Here is a 22,855-nt window from a genome sequence, read left to right as displayed (position 1 = left end):
AATGCACAGGGTGGGATTGGTGGGGTGTCTGTGCAGGGATGAGATTTGGGCTCTATGATCCTTGTGGATCCCTTCCAATTTAGGATATTCTGTGGCTCTAGGGTTCTAATCCATGGACCTGCATGGCCTCGCTCTGTTGGGAAATGAAGAGCATAGGACTGCTTGTGGGTTTGGCCCTTTGTTGTGGTCACCAACAGCTCTGGAACCAGAACAGCTGATCCAGGCAGCCTGGAGCATTCTGCTGCCACTGCTGTAGCCGGGTTTTCTGTGGAGAATCCACTGGATTTCATGGGGTTAAACCCTGAGGAGACCGTGTGGGCACAGAGGACACCATGTCTGCTGCAGGAACAAGCTGGGAGGCAAGGAATATTTAATATTTCCCATGTTATTTCTGCCTCAACACATGGTCACACCGGTCCCAGAGCAGGGATGGCAAAGAAGCCGGCGCAGGATTAGGTGTGGGATAAACCCTTCACCATCCGCGGCCTCAGGTCCCTCACGCGCTGTGAGGCAGCGGAAGGCGGGAAAGCGGAGAGGCGGGAAAACACTTCCCTCACACACAATCTTAGGCTGCCATCAGTCTGCTGTGAGCAATCCTGTGTGAGAACGTGACTCCCACACAGCCTGGCTGCCCTGAGGGGAGGAGAAAGGCTGAGAGAAGCTGAGGAGAGGCAGGCGCCATGTCGGGTGCCTGAGGGTTCGTGAGGAGACAACCCGCCATGGCTGCTCCAGGTAAGTTTGCCCACCCTGCGTCGGGCAGTGCTGAATCAAGGAATCACAGAAAATGATGGGTGGGAAGGGACACTCAAGGATCATCTAGTCCGACTTCTGAACCTGCACAGACACCCCAACAATCCCACCTTCTGCCTGAGAGCGTTGCCCAAACGCTCCTGGAGCTCTGGCAGCCTTGGGGCTGTGCCCGTTCCCTGGGGAGGCTGTTCAGTGCCCTACCACCCTCTGGGGGAAGAACCTTTTTCTGATATCCAGCCTAAACCTCCCTAAAACCACTTCAGGCCATTCCCTGGTCACACACAGCAGACAGCAGTGTCTTCCCCTTCTCTCCCCCTCACAAGAAGCTGTAACTGCGATGAGTGTCCCCTCAGTCTCCTGAACAGACCAAGAGCCCTCAGCCTCTCTTCACATGGCTTCCCCTCACGGCCCCTCGCCATCTTTGTTGCCCTCCTCTGGACGCTCTCAAATGGTTTAATGTCTTTCTTGTGGAGCCTGGCTGGCTGCGCAGGTTGGTGCAGTGCCTGGCAGAGGTGCCCTCCGGGATCTGACTGCCCTGAGCTGGGAGATGCTTTGACATTCCAATATGGGGGGCCGACTGTGTGGTCCCACAGAGTGCCGGGTGTGAGGGGGGATTCTCCGCCTCGGAAGTGGCACGGAGCTACAAACAGAAGTAATTCAGACTAACACCTGCCGTCCACCACTTCAAACTCCCACACAGGGTTTTAACTGTTGCAGTCAGTTTGGTGGAGAGTCAGGGCTGTGGAATAACTTAAAAAACCATAGAAAGAGGCTGCTATGAGCAGGAGCAGCCTTTGGGGCTATTCTGACTTCACAAAAAGTTGGACTAAATCTTGCAAAATGAAGGATCCACGTAAAAAACCCTAATTCTGTTTTCCTTGTTTCAGGTTGTGCACAACCCTCAGATCTGTGCAGCTGTTTTTGCTTCAGAGGTCACCCCAATGTTTTCCTCTCTTGATGGCAGCCCAAGGAAAGCTGACACAGGTAGTGTACACAATTCCTATCAGATTCATATCTGATATGGAGCTCTATGTTTTAGTGTCCTTAATTTTTTAATAACTGAATGCATTTTACAAGTATGACTCTCTTGCTTATGAAAATAATTTAATACTGCTACACAGATAAAGAAATGGAAAACACTATCAAAATCCATTCTAGATTATTCCAATAGTACTTCTAATGAAGACAAAGTTATCTTATTTTCTTAAGGTGTTGGACGTTGAACATAAAAGGTCAGAGAATAAGTTGCAGAGCCACAGGTTTATAAATTTGAACTCTTTAAAAAGCTTTCCTTTGAAATTTAAGTGATAAATCTTTGTCCAACACATTGTAAACATATTTACTGTGTTCCTTCCAGCTATCAAATACAGTTGAGTGGGAATGCATCCATTATATTTGGTGTTAATGGAAGTGAGGTATTCAGTGCTTCATTTGACTGAATCCAGGAGAAAAATGTGCTTCCTCAAGCTGAACTCCCACTCATCTGCCTGGAATTTGAAGGCCGAGTGCCTTATAAGTCCCATGTAAAATCTATCTATAATATTTCTCACTGCACCCATTTAAATACTTTTTATACTATTAAGATGGATATTTGGCAGGGAGAAGGAATTGAACTCAGGGAAAAATATTAAGATTTGGCTGAGCTGTAAACTCTATATCAGGGATTGGTCCAACCTTTGGTTTTGCCCTTTTTAAACCACAAAACTGAACCTAGATTTTCAAATTCTGAGGCTCAGCTTGGTGTGAAATTGCAGAGTTCTCAAAAATCCTACCCAGCCCCTCAGGTTGGAAAACCCTTGGAGGAAATTCCGGCGCAGCTTGATTTAGAGTGAGAGCTAAAGAACCAGAGGAACTTCCCAGACGCTGCAGTCACATTCACTGAGTGATTGTAGTTTAAACTTCTGCAGTCTCTTTCCTGAGTCTCACCCTTCAAAGGTGTCAGATAAAAAAGGTTATTTTACCTATGGAATGAGCAAAGGACTTTGGAGACTGCAGAGACTTGGGGAAAGATGAAACTCAGAGACAGGGGGAGGGAAAAAAAAAGGTCAAAAGTGGAAAGGAGGGAGGAAAATGGCTACTGTGAAAGACAGAAAAACTCCCTGGAAATGTTCCCACCCCCACCCAGCATCCTGGCTCCAGCTCTGTGTCAAGTCATTTCTTTGGAAAAAGAGCCAGTCTGAGTACATTGCTGCTCAAGCCCGAGTGAGTGTGTTATAAAAATGGAGAGTAGCATGTAAATCATTCATGGGGACGGGGAAATAAATAACCCTTTATGCCCATATAAATACTTATCAGATGTTCATAAGGGGAATTTACATGGAGTTTTATTCAGTACTGTCAGCCATTCCTCTGTCTTCCATCATTCTGGCCGTGAAGACAATTCAAAATATGGTGGTGGAGAGAGCAACCTCTCCACCAGCGGATCCGCAGCACATCATGAGGAAAGCTCTGAACTTGCCCTCAGTGCTGCTGTTATTTTTATTATGGCTCTCAGCCGAGTGAGATCATTCTTCCTGGTTTGCCTCCCAAGAAATAATGGGAAGCAGTATGTTTAGCCAGCGGATTGATTCAGTGATCTATTAGTATAATCCTGACTTTGCCAATCATCTACTGGGTGACTGCAGGCGAATCACGTCACTTCTTTTGTCCCTCTGTTTCCTCTCTGACCTTCTGCCTGTCCTGTTTATTTGGACTGTAAGTTATTGAGGGCAAGGGCTGCCTCTTGCTGTTTGCGTGGACCGACCATGTCTGGTGCTCTGGGACCTCTGCGAGGCTCCATCTCCAAGTGGTGCTGCATGTAAATAACAACATTCAGCTCCTCCTCTGGAGGTCACAGAAAGGGAAGGAGTTGGCAGTTGTATAAACTGGTGGCAAACTAGAAGGACATCAGGAAAAAGAGCCTCTGCCGTGGGCTTTTTTTGCTGGTGCTAAACAGACACAGAGCAGAAAGGTGTTCCCTGCCCCACAGATAATGGTGTGAGGCCATTTTGGCCATCATGAGCTGCCCAGGGGGCTCAGCACCAGGATTCATTACTTAGGGACACTTCCTGAACATCAGGGACTGAACTGTACACAGCAAAGAGGCAGATCCATGCTGTGTGGCAAATGGAAAGGAAAGTGACTTATTTGGTCCAAAATCAGCCCAAATTTTGTGGTGTTTTATTGCTTCTGCTGTGAACAAGGAACTCCTGTGGGCCAGGTGGAAAATTGTGGCAGCCCAGCCCTGAGTTGTTTGGTTGAGCCCTTGGGTTACAGCTATAATTCCCAGAAGGATTAGGTTGAAAATTCTTTTGGGTTTTGGGAACTCTGTGTATACCTGTGACCAGGGCTACACCAGAGATGTTTGTCATCAATGGCAATGCTGCCTTTTCCCAAGGCTCCTTTAAATAACCATTTTGGTTTTGAAGTCCCTCTTCTAGGTTCAGCAGTGACACCAGCATAAGGTAAGTTTTGGTTGCACTTGGCATTCCCTCAGTGGACTTTTCCTCATGGATACTGTTGAAAACTTGATAATTTTTTAATATATGGCTTTATTTTTTGATAGGCCTGATGCTTTTTCTCAACTGTTTCAAACACTAGATTGTGGAAATATCTGAAAGTGTCTCTGTTCTGTTTTGGAGATCAGCAATGGAGATGGGCTGTGAATCCCACAGTAGAGCCTGGGATTGTCTTTGCCTGAATTCCTTTCTAGTCCCTGGAAAAGCCAGTCTAAAATATGGAACAAAGGGGATGGCCATGCCTTTTTCTCCATAGTTTTTAATATGAAATTTTATTATGATTTTTTCATCATGTTGCTGTGTTTATGTAATTCAGTCTCATCTTTCAGAGACTACTATTAATTCTTAACTAAAACCTAATAGTTAAGGTCAATTTTGTTTTTTGGATCATTCAATTCAATTACCATTTACTTGCAATTCCGAAAATGAAATTTGACCCATCAGGAACAAAAACACAACAAGTCATGTCCCTTTGTTAAAAATGAAATAAGAAACTTGAAATGATAGAAGTTGTTTGGTATTTTCCTGATGGGATGATTTATTAAAATTGGAGGTAGTGATGTTCAGAGGTAAAGGAATCTTCTGAGATCATAGGGTGTAAGTATATTGTAGAGCAATAATTTGGGTAATGTTATAAACCTGCTGAATGGGAATTTATGGAAGTAGATCCTACTAGTTTTAATGGCAGTAACAAGCATAAATCCCTGTGCAAGAAGATTAAACTGAACTCTCCAGTTTTAATTATTGGTGACATCACTTTTTAATTTGTCATGTGTCCTTCTTGGTAAGGGAGCCTCAGTACAACTCTTCAGGCAGACTGGTGAGCAAAGGTTTGTGAGACCAGCCAATGCCTCTCCTTTTTTGAAAGCCACCTCCAAATTGCATGTGTTTGTTTTATTATCCATCCTCCGTGAGTCCTGCTCAGAGCCTGTATTTGTAATACTAAAAAATGCTGCAAAATGAGACTGTGGCTGTGGTGAGCTTCCTCATCAATTGCCACAGCACCTGAGGTCCTCCACGAGGCACCGCCAGCTCACAAAGGTGCTGTTCACACTGGACTGAGAAAAAAGGACCAATCCAGCTTGTAAACCTGGGCTAGTTCTGTATTTCTGGAAAATAATGTAGGGAAACATTCTCAGCTGACATAAATCAGAAATATCCCACAGAAAAACTTCAGTCAGCTTATTAATTCACTTGAATTTTATGGTGTTACACTTATTTCTGGCAGATGACAGTCTGCCCCATCACTTCTGCCATTGCCAAAGACTGACAATAGTTAAAAGCTGACACATTTTTATTACGTGTATATATATATATATTTAATACATATATTTATATCTATGTGTGTACTACATATTCTGTAAAGGAAACAGTGTCAAACACTTGGAAAGAACTGGTTTGAAAGCTAAAGCCAATTTAAGCCTGAAATTCAAGCACTGATTAAAAGTTAAAAGGTTAGATAAATAACTTTTAAATTAATTGTGTGACTATATGCATGTATGTGTCTTTTATTTCTTGATGTGTTTCCTTATAAAACCTTTGCCTAATATCTGAGATAATTATTGCCTTTCTCTGAAATCTGTGAATTTTCAATTTTTGCAGAAAGGTAAATCAGACAGAAACATATACATAAAACACAGTGGTTAAATGTAAAAAAATAAGTACCTGGAATCAAAAATAGTAAGATCATTGCTCTGAAATTAGAAGAGATTCATCAAAATAAAAGTAAAAACTGTGACTAAGGACTATGAAAATAAAACGGGACTGACATATGTGGTAATAGGGCAATTAAATCCTTAGCTTTTTCACTGTGATGATTTTATAGCATCTTCTTACTGTTGCCAGTTTAGAAGCTGCCAGCAAATATTTTCTTAATTGCAAAAGGAGACAATATGTGTCCCACTGTTTCATTCATAACATTTGATTAAGTTAAAGAGGCTGCACTTCTATCCGGGAGAACAAAGAGTTGGTGATGGAAATAGCAAAGACACATTGTGTGTTTGAGAAAAGATCCCAGGAACAAATGATTAACCAGAAATCTTACAGGAAAAAAAAAAAGTCTACTTGTCTTGACAGAATAGCCTGATCCTGTAATAAACCCTCCCAAAGTCAACAGTTCATAAAGTCTTTTGTTCTAGTAAAAGGGTCTTTAATTTTTAACACAAACTCACACTTTGGTATGCATGAGCTTAAGTAAAATTAGAAGACATGTATATAATAGGATTTAATGGATTATCATCTGCATTTTCCAAAGATGTCAGCTTCTCTCGGCTCTGATGGAGTAGCACTTAATGTAAATTTAATTTGAAGTGATGTATGGAGGGCTTGAGGTGGTACTCTGTGATTCCCTAACTGCCTGGAGAGGCTCTGTGGGTAGCATCTGGATTTGGCTGCTCCACATGCCCAGCAGCATCTACTAACTAGGATTAATGAGGTGGCCTGTTCACCAGTGATCCAAAGGAGGTATGCTACATTTACTCCCAACAATATGAATAGGAGGGCCAGTTTCCTTTGGGGGCACACTGTTTGATGAAACTTAATGATGGTCTCGATATTAGGTGCAATAAATATACTGTATAGAAAGCACTTTTGCTTTGTCAGATTTAAATGTTATTTAATCATAAAATGGTGTTTGGCTTAGCGGGGCTGAGTTAAAGCTCATAATGGCCTCAGATGACATCTTTAAAGCTAATATTTTGCCTAAGTTGGGAAATAAAGTACCAACTCCAAAGATCTAGTATTTACCTTTGAGATAATTTTTTTTTCAGTTTAGGGAAGAGAGAGGCGAAATCTCTGCTTGCTTGCAAAGTTGTGAGGTGGTCTTTAAAAATATCTTTGATCTTTCCTCGATGTGTTTGTGTAGAAATCAACAGCTATTAACTTTTAGGCAAAACTTCTCTGTGTGGTCTCAGCCTCATTTATGCGTCAGAATTGTATTTTGCCTTTGTGTCTAACTGAGCATTGAATGAATTCTCAGCTAATTTCAAATTCCCTTTGTCATCATGGTTTTCAGCCAAAAGTCTATAATAAATGGTCAGAAGATGAGCTGAGACTGAATGAATAGTGAGTGGTATTCATCAGCCAAACATAGAGTCCAGATCCAATTATATGTATTCATTAAGTGATAATGATATCATGGTCTTTAACTAGGAAGAAAAGAGTGTAATTGAATAATAACAGTTGTACAATCCCAGCGGAACACACTTTCCATCCCAGCACAGCGACCCTCGGGGATGATGCAGAATTGATGGAATTCTATTACTCTTTGATAGATTTATTATGAAGGGCTGAGTGGACTTGCTACTCCACTTTGTCACTCACACTAATCAGTATCGTAAGGCCCCGAGCGTGCAGGCTTTTGTATCCCTTTGACAAAGACAAGGTTAGGGGAGGATGACAGACACCCAGACCTTTACAAACCCATACCGCAAGATGAAATGGGCCAGCTGAGCTCTGAGCTGGGACAGAATTTTAATTTGTTTATCAATGGCTCACATGTGCAACACCATAAGGATATTTGTCAGAGGAGTAACACTGAAGCTAAACTCTTTTGTTTGGCAAGTGGAGCTTGGAAAAATATTTATTGAACTGTAAAAAACAGGGTAAATGAAAGGAAGGTGAAAAGTCTAAATGGAGTGGAAAATAACTTGCATTACTGTGCATAAAGTATGAGGAGGATGGGTATCTTTGTCTATTTTTGTTTGCTCCTGTTGAAGGAAATTTGCTCACAAACTACAGTCTGATCTCTCGTTGATTTAGATTCTGGGGGGGACTCAGACAAAACACAAGTGGGCAAAATGAATTTCAAGTGTTGCTTTTTATTGCTGTTTATTTATAAGAGGCTTCCAGTTCAGACAGATGGATTGCTCTCCTGCTTTTTCACTATTAAAAAAACAGCAAAGTAAATAAAATACCCTGGCCTTAAAAGCTGGAACTTGTAAATACAGTTTTGGATTTATAAAAACAATCTTGTATGTGTTCAAGTGTGGCTGTTTCTCCTATCCATCGTTCCCATCCAAATGCAGGCAATGGGCTCTGTCAGCATGGTCAGTAGCTATCAGAGCCCTCTGGATTCAGGGAAACAGACAATTTGTTGTGCTTCTGATCCCAACAGGAGCTGCAACCAACATTGGCATAAACAAGGCAGTGCATAGGAGCCTGCTGCCAGGGTTTGTTTTTTGTCAGTGTTGTTGAATGATAGATATTTCCATCCTTTTCTTCTCTCTGAATTGCTTTCCCTTGGCTTCTTTTAGCGTGGCATTCTGCATTCTAAGAGGCACTTGACAATTCAGTGTCTGGTTTCAGTGTCCCTGGCCATAAAAACAAGGAAGTTGAGTGGTGCTGTGTCCTGTGTGGAATTGCCATGCCAGTGCCTCTGTCTCTGGTTGAGATTTGTGTCAGAGGCAGCACAGTCAGCTGTGACCACAACAATTGCCTGAGCTGGCGTTCACTGTGGGCAACGAGAAGCAGGGATACCAGTGACCCAAGCAGAAAACATTTAGGACAACCTTAGTTTCCCACTTTTTGTGCCGTGGATTCTCTCTGTAGGGCTCTTCTCCCGCAGAAGCTCTCTTTTTTTCCCCCTCTCCAGCCAGAGGCACAATTATGGGGATGTGGCTGTGGAGCTTGGTGGCCCTGCTGGGTACATCTAAACAGCCAGCTCAAGGTGCATCTGGAGCCTGGGAGCACCTGCCCACGCTGGTTGTTACCTTGCCAACAAAACCGGTGAAGGGAAGATGACCCAGCTCTGACCATATGCAGCAATCACAGCTCAGAGCTGCTGGCTGGCTGTGCTTGGGTCCCGTGCCCAGGCACAAGACTGATACTGTATCAGCACGGCTACTGAGTGTTTTATGTTTTGTCTCTCTTCTTCCCTCTGTATAAGTAATTCTGAGGCCAGGCACTGGATCCTTGCTCTCTTCCAGGACCTGCCACATCCATAAACTCCGTGCTTACTGGGGTTCACTGAATTTATTTGGTTAAGGTGCCAGGGAGTGAGTGAATATTTCAGAACTGAAAATGACTGTGCTACAAATCAGACCCCCATGACAACAGCTCTTCCCTTGCACAGAACAGCCTTGTGCCTGCTTTTGGGTTGGATAATGACAGCTTTCCCATACAGACACTTTTTTTACTTCTTCATCTTGCACAGTCATGGGCACGATGAACAGATGGCAGCGTTTTGCATCTGTTTTGCACGAGGAAGCCCCGCAAATTCTGTAAATGGAGCACAAGAAGGGTAATCCTTTTCAGTGCCAAGTACTGTGGTGACAGCATGGAATCTCACAAGCCTCCGCTGCCTCTCCCAGGGGCTGCCACAACTGCCTGGGAGCAGCCACCTCCTGCCCGGCCCTGCTTTGCTGCCCTTCCTCGGCACGTGGTGATCAACAGGCGCAATCAGGCGCAGGGGGTGTGACCAGCACCGCGCCCTAGGGACGGTCCCCGCAGAGCAGATGTCACCAGCAGCCTTCTGCTGCCTGCGCAGGTAACCCCCCGGTGTCTGCCCAAAGAGCCGACCACCTTGCACAGGCTCAGTGCCTCCAGCCAGATGGGCACAGGCGCGGGCAGGCCAAGGACCACGTGTGGGCAGGGAAGGTGTTGGAGCTGGGCAGTCTGAGGAGCAGGAGTGGCACAGCGTCCTTCACTTGGGGACAGGAGCAGATCCAGCTGAGAGGGGAGTTCAGTCTCTGCTGCCAGGGGGAGGTGATGGATTGGGTCTCCTGGTGCTTACACCCCTGAGGTCAGTGGAGCTCCCCTGAATACCCACTGCTGGAGCTGAAGGCAGAATCAGCCCCCGTGATTTTCAGAGGTTTCAATCCAGGCAGAATTCACCTCTGGATACAGATGTGCTCCACAAACAGGTCACAGGGGTCATTCAACTGCATGTTCTTTCACAGCAGATATCAAAATAATGATTTTTTTTTTTTGGACCAGATTTATGTTATAGATGGCACCAAGCTCCTTGAGGAGCAAGGATTTGTGTTCCTAGGAGAGTCCAGCTGTAGGGAGCAATCTGTTCCTTTGGGATCTCCACAGTACTGTAGTGGAGGAGTCCCAGCCCTGCTGGCATGGCTGGTCCAGGCTCCTTGTGCTGCAGCTGAGTGAGGTGGATGTCTGCAGTTCTGCCAGCAAAATGGTGTGGAACCTGTTCCTGTGCTTGTCCTGGGATTTACTTCCCACAAGACAGTACAGTGTACACTAGCTGACTTATCTGTGAACCATGGAAACATTTTGAAAAGGTAAAGCAGACAGTACACTGAAGAATCATTTGTCACAAGTAATTGCAGGCAGTCAGAAAGAGCAGGGAGAGTATATGAATCATGACGTAAAAACAGTGAAGGGCAGGCATTTAGTCTGGTCTGTGGCTATAAGTGCAGTGACACAGGTTAGTCCTGGCATGATATACAAATGTTATGTGCAGAGGGACAAGTACAATGAATAAAGAATCCCCGTTTTCTCATTATCTCATGCAGCAGAGAGGTTTTTTACTTCACACATAACTCATAACTTTTAGTAGGCAGGAGATGGCTACATTGAATTAGTGGGAACATTTTGTTTCCTGAATTTAAATATTCTCCCTGTGACAATTTATTTCTAGTGTAAAATCCTGGTAGGATGCAGAGAGACAGGGAAATTAGCCCGAGCAGCCATTTCAGCTGGCCAGGGCTGGGCACTGCAGACCCACCACCACCAGAGTCTGGCAACTTGACTGTGGCAATCCTGACAGACCATCAGGGAAAAGTATTGATCAGGTTTGGCAATTTCCTGGGCTATAAACAGGGGAAGAGCTCTAAATAAGGAGCATTAGGAAAAAATAGTGTAAAGAATTAGAAACAAACAAGACAACACTGGGTTTTTTTTTACACTTTTGCTTCAAAAATGTTTCCATTCTGAAATACTAAAAATAACAAAATCCATGCAACTTAAATAAGGAGAGAGGTGTATTTGGATGTAGAGGGAAACCTATCATTGGAAAAGAAACAGCTGAGTGAGTAATCATGTACAACGCTATTCCTTATGAATTTGTTATAAAGGTAGACAGGAGTTGGAACTTCTTAGGTCTGCTTCAGGAATTTATTATTTATGGGCAAACACATGCATGATACATAATAACTTTTAGTCGTTCTGTAATTCTCTCCACTCAGACATCTCAAAATTATCTGTAAATGCAGGTAGAGTTATTAGCTCCTTTTCAGAGGCTGGCCAGCAGCTGTCCCTGAGTGGCTGGGTTGAGGTGCAAATGTAGGACCTCAGAGTTCCAGTGCAGAACTGGAAAAAACATCTGTGAGTGGAGGATAAATTTATTTCTCTCACTCCAGTTTTGCATCAAGGTAACTCAAGGGGCTGGCACTTCTGGTTCACAGTCCAGTTTGGATTTAATCAAAGCAGTTATCACCATTGTTTCTTCCCCATAGAAAGGTGACAGACAGTTTTCAGCCTAAAAATTTGCATAATTGTGAATAACAAAAAATATTATAAATTATCCATAACCTATTAAAAAAATTGTATTGGGTAGTGGAATAAAAAATTAACAGCTGAGCTTGATCATGGAGCAGTCCATCAACTTTCCCCTTTCTGCTGACAGCCACTTGTCGTGGTGATTCCTGTAAATGAGCAGCCCAAGCTGAAAGTTCTCATTTTCAAATGAAAATGGGAGGGAAAAAGTTCCCAGAAAGTTGAAATATCCTGGTTTGACATTTTCAGAGCAAAAAGTGGAAATTTCAAATGTTGAAATTACTTTTCATTTCAAATATTCAAATTCTGTATTATATTTGAATGTTGTTAAGAGATAAAAAGGTCAAATTCTAAAAGGCCATGTTAGAATTATTGTTTCAATTTTGCACTGAAACTATTTCCCACGTTGTACAAATTTTCCTTCATTGAAAATTTCAGGTTTCGTTTCTGATCGTAACAAAGACAAATGTTCAAACTTCAAAATCCTCTGCTCAGTTCTTCTCTCTCTTTCCTCAGAATGTTTCTCAGCTTCAGTGAGAAGCCCAGTGGAATCAGCCAGGATTTTAAGAATTTTTAGGAACCAAAAAATGTTCTTAAACCAAGCCATGAATTAGGCTTTTTTGGAATTCACAAACAGAATCAATGACTTAGAACTTTCTGTTGATGGATAAAATAATAAATAAATCCTAAGCTTCAATGAGCCAGACAGGAAAAAGACCCCAAATGGTCCCTATTTTTCCTCAAGTGTTTTTTCCTATATAAAGGAAAAAAAAAAAAGGAGCCAAGGACCTTTCTAAATTTATTTGTGTATGTTTATTTTCTAAAGATCAATTTCTTTTTTTTTTTTTTATTCTTTTTGCTCATTACCAGGCTTCCATTCCCAGTCTTGGGATTACAGATATCAGTCCCTATAGTTGTACCTCCTTTCCATTTTGTCTGGAGTTGGCTGTCATCTCACCTGTCCTCTCTCATGAAATGTGGATTTTCCTGCTCTGATCTTTTCTGTAATTGGGTTATTGTCTGGTTATTTCTGTCTTGGATTACTGTGGTGGGGCAAATCTGCAAAAGACCCCAACTCTGAACTTCGGTAGAACTAAAACCTCACCTTCATCTGGGGCTGCATTCAGTACAAAATTCTGTAATCCATTAGGAAAAAAAACCCTTCTCCTCCTTGCTGTGTTTCTCCTTTGTCAAGCAGTTGCAGTAGCACCTTTGAAGTGAAGGATCAAGCTCCAAATCTTACTGTTTTACAAGGGAAAAGAGATTTGGAATGTCAGGTCTTTTTCAGCCTTAACAATAACATCACTGCCAGCAACTCTATAACAAGGACTGTTATACTCCCACTCCTACTTAGTGGCAGAAATTGGGCTGCTTTATGTTCCTGCTCAGACATTTCCATTCATCTCTGCCTTGCTTTTAATGGCCCAATCTGTACCGTTCTCGTTAGTCGGTGTTTACGTTCATGGTCCATTTGGGTGGAACGATTTCTCACCTGAGAGCTGCACAGCCACTCTTCTGCTTGGGCTTTGTGCATTTTGTGCTGAATTTGGCTATGGGTGGCCTCGTGTTTTAAAGTATTGGTGGGTGTCTTGGTTTGAAAAGACAGGTGTCTGCTAAGGAAGGCAGGAGCTTCCTGTGAAATGGAAAATGTAAACCCCCTCCCTCTGAATTATTATGATTTTGAAACTAAGAGGCTCTCAGGCAAAGATGTGGGAATAGGAATAACAGTTCTTTACTAGGAAAATTAAAATACAAATGCAATAGTAAAAACAAACAAAAAAAAAGAGTTTTTTTGCCAGAGTCAGAGCAGGCCCTGGCAGCCTGTGTGTCAGGGAGGTGGCAGCAGTCCCATCCCATGGTGGCTCAGCCCTCCTGCAGTGCCAGCTGTGCTTCTGCTGGAGCAGGGATCCTGCACAAGGCTGGAGTTTTCCTCTGAAGCTCCAGGGCTGCTGGAGATGGGCCTGGGCTTCCTCTGGGAATGCAATGGGGCAGAAAGCTGCTCCTCTGGGAATGCAGTGGGGCAGAAAGCTGCTCCTCTGGGAATGCAGTGGAGGAGAAAGCTGCTCCTCTGGGAATGCAGTGGGGCAGAAAGCTGCTCCTCTGGGAATGCAGTGGGGCAGAAAGCTGCTCCTCTGGGAATGCAGTGGGGCAGAAAGCTGCTCCTCTGGGAATGCAGTGGGGCAGAAAGCTGCTCCTCTGGGAATGCAATGGGGAAGAAAGCTGCTCCTCTGGGAATGCAGTGGGGAAGAAAGCTGCTCCTCTGGGAATGCAGTGGGGAAGAAAGCTGCTCCTCTGGGAATGCAGTGGGGAAGAAAGCTGCTCCTCTGGGAATGCAGTGGGGAAGAAAGCTGCTCCTCTGGGAATGCAGTGGGGCAGAAAGCTGCTCCTCTGGGAATGCAGTGGGGCAGAAAGCTGCTCCTCTGGGAATGCAGTGGGGCAGAAAGCTGCTCCTCTGGGAATGCAGTGGGGAAGAAAGCTGCTCCTCTGGGAATGCAGTGGGGCAGAAAGCTGCTCCTCTGGGTATGCAGTGGCAAAGGCTGCTGTGGTGCTCCAACCTCAGATTGTATCCAGGTAGGAATGCTTGGCTCCTCCCCTGGGCGGAGCATCTCCCCATGGGATGATGGAATTTTCTCAGCCATGCAGGGACACTCACTGGCCCATGAACAGATGGGTTATTCTGGGTGTTAGATCATCCTGTTTTTTCAGGATTCTAGGAGAAGAAAAAAGGGATGAAAAATGACTTTCTGAGCTTATTATAAAGTATCAAATGAGACATAATCTCAATTGGTTATTGGTTTGGGCATGGCACTAATAATGCCAAGGTTGTGGGACCAATCCCTATAGGGCCACTCACTTAAGAGCTGGACTCAAGGTCCTTGTGGGTTCCTTCCAGCTCAGAATATTCTGTGAATCTTCTTATCCCGAGGCTGCCAAACACTCCTTCCTTTTCACCTCTGGAGTTTGCCAGCCTCAGATGAAACTGAAGAAAGAAGTTAATATTTTTATTGCCAACAAATAGAGGTGGTTTTTGAAGACAAGCAGAATACAGTGATTTACCCACCAAAGGGTGTCTGAATCAGGCACCTGCAACATGCAGGTGTAACTGTAAAAATTGAATTACTGAGACCATTTTATTTCAGTTAAAATCTTAGTGAACAGCTGTTAATTCAAAATTATTTGGGTTTAGATTTTATTTGATGTATTTTTTGGTGGGGGGGGGATTTGGCTGGTTTTTAAATTAAAGTTGGTTTAAATTGTGCATCTCAGTTGCTGATTTAATTTAAATTTAATAAGAGTTATTACAGAATAATTAGATACCAAAGGACTAATAAGAATGTTTTTAAATTTAACACTGATAAACACACTCTTAATAATTAATTGATCTTTAATCATGCAGCATTTTTGTGAAACTTTCATTAAATATGATTCAGATATAATTTAAACTGAATTAAAGAGATACTCAGATATCTATTACTGTAGAACAGCAATTCATCTTGCCAATGTGTTCTGAGGAACAGAGAGGCTTTGCTACATGTATGATCAGCACTTCACATGTTTAATTTTCTGCTCACCATGTCCTTTAAGTGGCTTTATAATGCAAATAAGTTATAAAAATGGTGTTATATTTTTCCATGAAGGGTTTGGATACCAAATATCAACTTGTAAACTGTCTGTAGCTCCAAACCTAAAGCCCATGAACCAATCCCAACTTCAGTTAAGAACTTGAAGCATAGGCCCAGTTTTTAGGGACCTGTTTATGTATTTGTGAGGAGCAGCTTGAAGGTACAGAGCAGGATTTCTCATCCAGCCAAAGGGTTGCAAAAGGCAATCAAGGAGATCTGAAAACTGAGAGTGTTATTGTAGTCTGAGGAAAAACCTCCTCTTGGCCTTCTGTTCTCTCATCCTGCATGCTTTAATATTCCCTGCCAGCTCTGTAAATCCTTGCACCAACCCCCTGTTGTTACCTTGGGACAGGTGTAGTATCTTCCTGGGAGGTTTTTATGCAGCATAAACCTCCCCAAGCCAGAACAGGTGTAAATGTCTGTGTGTGCTTGTCCCTCTCATATAACTTAACCTTGCAGCCAGCGAGTGTTTGTGCTAGAATCTCTTGGCACGGGGTCAAGGCATTGGGATGTCTTTAAGAATCCCTGGATCTGAATTCCTGTGAATTTAAGTCATCTCAGCATCAGAGGGGCTGCTCCGAGCGGAGTAGATCTGGCTTGTGGTCACTGCTTCCTCAGCAGGCTCAGCTCTCAGCTTTAAGCTCCGAGAGCACAACTGTTGCTGTAATGAGTCATTAACCAGCCAGTCAGAAGAGCCTGCTTCAAAGAACCTGCCATAAAAACTCCTTAGGCTGATCAAATCATCTGCCAGGTCTGCACTAACCAGTGGCTGCCTGGACATTTGTGTTGGCTGCTCCAAGGGGGCCAAATCTCCAGTGGCTGTTGTGGGAGCAGGGTCGTGGTTCTGTGCCAGGTCACCCTTCCAACTGCATCCTTACTCCTTCCTTCTGCACAACACAGAGCAAATATCCTCATCTCAGGGTGTCACACAGGCTGGTTGGTGTTTATCCTGCTTATACACTGCTGCCTGAAGGCTCCGTTTAGCCCAACCCAAACTGGGATTCCCTGTGCCGGGCTGTTCTTGAAGTGAAGGGATAGCTCATGTCCTGTACTGCACATGATGAAGAGGGAATATTAGAGACAACAAAGTATTTGCTGTTCTAAAACTGGGAGGGTCGCTGAACTGCAGCAAGGGAAATTTGGAAAGTTTTAGCCTGTTTTGAAAATGAATGTATACATGACAAATGGTGGCATTTATAAGCTATTGGAGAGGGCCCTAAAATAAAGAGAAAAGAGGTCAAAAACATGAAGACCAGTCTGGTAAGAGATCAGGAGGAAAGATATGAATAGCAAACCCCACCCTGAAATGCAGAGAAGTAATAGAAGACAGCCAAGAACATTCCCATTGGTGGATTGTTTTTTGCTCTGACCCTTCTCAGAACGTTTCATTAAGTTCTGCTCCTTCACAAAACTCTGTTGTCGCACAGCAAAAAAGGCAAAGGTCTCTAGAGCAAAACCTCACAGCTCAAGGTGAAGTTCTGCCTTCAGAGGGGTTCCTCTGGCTCATCAAGACTCCTCGTATGGAAAACCAGTACAGGCTCAACAAGAGCATCAAGGGGTGCACGAGAAGCTGAAATTCCGTAAGCAGAATTTGGCCTGTTAGGTTTTGTATCTAAGCCTTTGGTCTGAGAACTCCCAACATCCAGTGAATATTCAGTTTTTGCAGAATCACTTTTCAGGAGGGAATTACTGAAATGTCATTGAAATCTGGACATTGTTAATAGTTATTTAGTATAATAATTTTTACTTTTAAATTTTTTTTCTACTTAAACAAAAGCATTTCAGATAGAACTGGCAACCTGATTGTGATTGGAGAAGGGGCACTTCAGGGTAGTCAGTACCTTCCTTTCTTCAGCTCTCAAGCCCTTATGTCCTGTAGAAATGCAAATAAACACTGTACAGGTGGCACGTGAGAGTTTGAAGTGTGAAAAGAAGGTCTTGAAAACCTGGGGGACTGCCTTTTGCTTCTGTTTTAGACAGCCCTGGCATCTTGGCTGCGACTGGATTATTACTTTCACTCTTGCTGCATTCTTGTTGAGGTCTCAGTGAAATACATTTTTCACTTTCCCTTCGGAATAGCTGACACTATTGTGGTATCACAGTATGCTGCTAAATAGCTGATTCCTGCTCTCTGTGTGGGGCAGTATTCCTCAGGAATCCCAAATAAACCTTCAAATAGAGAATGCTTCCTAATGTCAAATTATCATTAGGAACACAGATCTGGAGCATCCATTAACAATATCATAAAATGTCAATAACATACCCAACATCCTTTAAAGTATAAAACAAATCCTTTCACAAAGGGAAATCACTCTCTGGCACATGAACTGGCTGTGGACAGAGAACCATATCCCACAGTATTTGTTGTTCTCAAGTGGATCCTATTTCCTCTGAGATTTGAGTGTGGTCTAAATGGCACTTTTCTGTAGTTTCCAAGACCTATAACAATTTCTTCTCCCACTTTATTTTAACAACTCCAGTAAATCATGGTCTGTTGTGACTGGGAGTGATACAGCTGGGGGGTTTATAAGCACAGCAAAACTTTCTTCACTGCTGGTTAGCACAGATGGAAGCAGAAGCAATCCAGAGCATGTCAAGAATCTCTCTCTCTTGCATGGATAAGCTTAATAAGGCAAACTTGTTGTTGAGGGAAGGCACTCAACTGATTCCAAAAACAATTAGGAATTACACCAAACAAATAAGCCTTGGTGATTTGAGTTACTTGGGTGATCCACCTGATTCATCTACTAAAAAAACATTTCCCTTAGTTATAGACTTGTTATTATCTCACTGAGTTGGAGCAAAAGCTTGCAGAAAATCACTTCTCTTTATTCATTTTAAGTGTTACAGTAGGTGCTCATAACTACAGTAGGACTGTTAGGAGATGTAGGTCAGTGTTATGAAAATCAACAGAGAATTTGGATGCCCAGATGGAGAAGTCCAAAGAAGACCCTGATTTTTACCACCATGTCAAGCTCTTTTTCTGGAAAGTAAATTTTAGTGGTGCATGGTGATACTGTGATTTGGCTGTTAGCCAAAATGGCTACTACTTTTTATTCTTCTCTAAAATAAGTTTTCCAAGCCCTTTATGGGTTACTGCTGCATAAGATGTGATCAGTGCACAAAGTAGAAAGAAAAATTTGGAATCATTTTTGCTTTGTGATCACAGAAGTCACCCTGGCTGTGTGTTTTATTTTATCATACTTGCAGTTTTATAAGACATATGATAATGGATTTATTTAGTTAATTTTTATTGTCATTTAATTTTTGTAAATATATATTGTATTAATATATATACAAGACCAAGGAAGGGCAAATGAAAATCCTGTTGTCTGGCCAACAGAATTCTGCTGCCAGCTCTGTGAATATTGCTTGAGAAACCAGAGACCTAAAATGATGTTACACAGCCATAATTCAACTTTAATCTACTTTAAAGGAACAAGCCACTTGATTTTATATTACAGGAAAATAACCCCCAATCCTACATTCAAAGGATATTGTGATGAGAGAGTTCTGCAGAAAAAAAAAAAAGAGATAATGATTTTAATTATGTTATCTCTAAATACTGTGCTGTAATATAAAATGGAGCTAAATTTGAGTTGTTTGAAGCAAACTTAATTCTGGTATTCTTGAATGGGAGTGTTGGAGTTGATGGTTTTAAAGCTGATTTTATGATCTCTGTTAAATAGAAAAACAGGGTCCAACTGGGAAAATCTTGTATGAAATACTGTGTAACTACATCTTGTTTGCCAAAGAGCTGGTACCTTTGACTTTACCACAGTGGCTTGGAATTTCTGTTCATGGCCACGAGGCACACTTTGCCACTGGATTTCACAGATTCTTTCTGCAAGTAGAGGAATTGTGACATTCAAGAAGCCTGGATTCCTTCATGTTTCAAACTATGGTCAGTCTTTTTCCCAGTTTTCTCTTTCCAGTCCTGACCATTCTCTACTTTAGGTTTTCTTCTTGGATCAATCTCTCCCAAACATTTCTTGCTTCTAATCCACTACTCCCTGCTTCCCCACTCTGCATTGTCCCAGCTCTTTGTCCTTACGTGGAAATTTCCTCTAATTCAATCTCAGTTTCTCTCTAAACCTCATCATCTCAGCTAATAAAGTTCCTCATCATCTATCAGTCGCCCCCTAATTTCCCACCTGTTTCTTCCAGTCCTGCATTCCCTGGGCCACTCCTTTCTGCCAGCTCCTCCAAGACTTTCACCAGCTCTGTCCTGCTCTGTACTACTCCATGGTGCTTCTCTCTGCCAGCCACAGCTTTTGTCTCCTTGGTGTATCCCTGCTTTTGCTGCCTGGGTGCTGGGAAGCAATTAACTCATGGTAGTGGAAGGAGAGTGTGAAACTTCTTGGAACTGACTTCATGAGACTGGATTTCAGCTCTTCAGGGTGTCTTTTTATTTCTGTGTTTTAGTGTTGGCCTGGCATCAAACATTTAATGTTTCTGACCTCTAAACATAGTTCAGGAGAGGGTAAAAAAGCGACAGTGTAAACTGCCAGTGGGGAGAAGGCTTGGAGGAGATGCCTCCCCCGCCCGGAGCTGTGATCTGGGCGCTAACCAGGAGGTGGGGATATTCCATGGGAGGATGGAGCAGGGAATCCGCGCAGGAACCCTGCTCAGTGCTGCTGCTGCTGCTGCTTCATCGAGGAACAGGGGAGGGGGCAAACAGAGGGCAGAGTGGGCAGCAGGTGAGAAAATCCCCAGTCTGTTCACATCTCCTTTTTTTTTTTTTCAGTCTCTCGCTCAAAACTTTGGATTGCCGGGCGATGGAAAATTAAGTAATTTTGTAGCTTTGCAAAAGTGTCTGCAAAAATGGACACTCAGGTCCATAGGAGTTGGCAATGTCACCAGGATTTCTCAAGGCTTGAGGGCTTCTGTCACCACTGCAATGTTTGCAATGGTGCTGAGCCTTTTTGGAGATCCACATCCATAGCTGTGGATTCAGCCAGCGGTTTCCCTTTTTCCAGCTGCAAGGATCCAGAAGTGCACCTGCATGGGGTGCCCTCTTTCAGCCTTAAAGGGAACCTACCAGGGAGCCAGAGAGAGATTCTGACCTGGATCTGTAATGACTGGACAAAGAGTAATGGGTACAAATTGAAAAAGAGGAAATTTAGGTTAGATATTAGAAGGACATTTTGTACTGTGAGAGTAGAACTGGTTGTCCAGTGGAAGCCTCATCTCTGGCAGTGTTCAAAGGCAGGCTGGATAAATCCTTGAGCAACCTGGGAGGTGTCTCCACTCATGGCAGGGGGGTTGGGACTAGATAATATTTAAGGTCCATCCCAACCCCTTAACAGTCTATGATTCCATGGATTTGTGGATCAAACCATCGCTGAGCACCCTCATGGGCCAACTCTTCACCAGCTGAGCGCTGGCAAACTGGAACAGCTCGGCAGGGGCTGCGGCTGGCTGTGCTGGGGAGGCAGGGCTGGCTGTGCTGGGCAGGCAGCCTGCTCTGGTGGAGCTTACATCCTGCCCTGGAGCAGTGATAAAATATGCAGGAGGTGGCTGCTGTGTCCAGGGATGTGCTCCATGGAGACAGAGTGATTGGAACCATTCCCACAGCAACCAGAATGCCAAGCACCCCCTTGCTCCTTGGACTTCTCTACCAACCAGATCCATTAAAGCCAAAGATAACCCAATTCCAAAGCAGCTCACCCCCAGTAACAATTCAGAGAACACATGGGATGAAAAAATAATGTAGCTAAAAAGTCATAAAAATGAAGCCTATTTGATTAGATCCAAACCAGTGGTATCAACTGATTTTGCTCATTTAACCTGTCTCCTGATCGCAGTACAGCCATCATTTAGCTGCAGGGTGGATGTGTTCATACTGAACTATTAATCTGTTTCAAAATGCCATAACATTTCCATGAAGAACTTCCTAATTTTTTTTTTCAGAAATTAAATGTCTGTTTAAAGTTCATTCCCTCCTGCTGCAACTAATTGAAATGAGATTTGGTTTATCTTTATGACATGAAAATGAGATTGAGTTTCATAATAATAACAATAATGATAACTCTATAGATTTTAGGACTAGCAGTTAATAATTATAGTAATATGTGGAGATTAGAAAAGAGTAATGCAGCATAAACAGTCCATTGTTATTTGTTGAGATATGGGATTAGATATCAGTTCGTACCATTTTTCTGATTTTGAATGTTTTCAGTTCTCATTGAATTTTAGACAAGTGCATTAATTAATTTCACCCCAGTATCTGGTAGTTTAAGTAACCTTTTGTGAACTAGTGCTCAATCTAAGCCCTTCTAAACATGGATTTTTAAAAGGCAAAATTCTTGAAAAGCAAAAAGCTGAGGAATATAAACATTAATCAGCCATCTGTCATCCCCCCTCTCCTGGTGGTAAATGATCAGGAATTGGCCTTGTGGGTGACTGGAGCAATCTGAAGGTGAACCTGAAGTCCATCATTCCCAGCTGGTGCACTGGGCTGGGAAGGGACAGAAAGGATCTGTGCCTTGCCCAGACTCTTTGCCTGGTGGTTTGCTTCCCAGGGCAGGAATCCTGGGGGTTCCCAGTTCTCCTTGAGGAAGGGTTTCTATTCCAAAATCTTTCAGACACTGGTAGAATGAGCTCCCTTGAGAATCACAGCGATTGTGTTGTGCCAAAGTCCACAGCTGGAGAAGAGCAGATTTTTCTGGAAATGTCTTTCTACATCTATATGTGTATGTGCTGACTGTGTCTGGAGGTGCATATATCAATATACATATCTACATATAAAATACATACCTGTATTTTAGTGATCTCTCAAAATCGTGTTTGTTGTCCTTTGAACAGTCCTAGAGGTTGTTTAACTGTTATAACTTTGATTATTTCACAGCTAATGCTGCTTATTAAAAGGGTAATGATTTGAGGAAGAAAAACAGTAATATAGCCCTAAAATTAAAGGGTATATTCCAGAGGAGATCTACGTGTTTGTTTTCTTCATGACAGTTTTCATTTTTTTATGTTTTACCTGCTTTGGTTGTTTTTATTCACTCAAATTTCAAGTCATATGTGGAAAACTTCCATATATGGAAAAATACAACCACCTTCAATCGTACTGCCTTCATCCATGATGAGATTTACCTTATGATAAAAATAACCCATTGATTGCAAAGGGCTTTTTGGGAAGTAAGGCAGTGTTTAATGCCAGTTCATAAAAATCTGGTCCATAGTGCTTTGAATTGTAAGTCCTTCTTATGATAGGAGTCCAAGAAAACCAAGGAGCCAGCAAGCACAGCCCCTAGGTTTGTGTTTTGAATTATTTGTATTGTCTGCAGAAGACATGGGAGAAAATCTTATTTGAGACTCCTGACACTTCAGGAAGTTCAGATTTCTCAACCAAAACAGGAGCTAAAAAATCATCTTACAGCACTCCAGCCACAGTGGGTACAGAGCAGAACAGTGATGGTAAAAGCTCTCAGCACACTCAGATTTAGGAGCATTTTACCTTTGGGACATCCCCCCACCCCTGTGTACCTTAGAGGAGGAAGGCTGAAGGTTTGATAGGGAGGGGGT

At 42.9% G+C, this 22,855-nt stretch overlaps 1 long non-coding RNA gene across 2 annotated transcripts in view; it reads left to right on the top strand.

Moving 5' to 3' along the window:
- The first annotated feature begins 598 nt into the window (after positions 1-598).
- The window catches only part of LOC137478845 (uncharacterized), a 123,092-nt gene continuing 100,835 nt past the window's right edge, over positions 599-22,855 (top strand). For both annotated transcript variants that reach the window (XR_011001848.1, XR_011001847.1), the window contains exons 1-2: positions 599-732; positions 1,638-1,734. This is a non-coding gene — a long non-coding RNA (uncharacterized lncRNA). The remainder of the gene's footprint in view (positions 733-1,637; positions 1,735-22,855) is intronic.

This window comes from Anomalospiza imberbis, chromosome 9 (assembly GCF_031753505.1).
Source record: "Anomalospiza imberbis isolate Cuckoo-Finch-1a 21T00152 chromosome 9, ASM3175350v1, whole genome shotgun sequence".
In the NCBI taxonomy this organism is placed as follows: Eukaryota; Metazoa; Chordata; class Aves; order Passeriformes; family Viduidae; genus Anomalospiza; species Anomalospiza imberbis.
The sequence above is the reverse complement of the archived record's forward strand: the minus strand, read 5'-3'. Positions and strand labels throughout refer to the sequence as shown.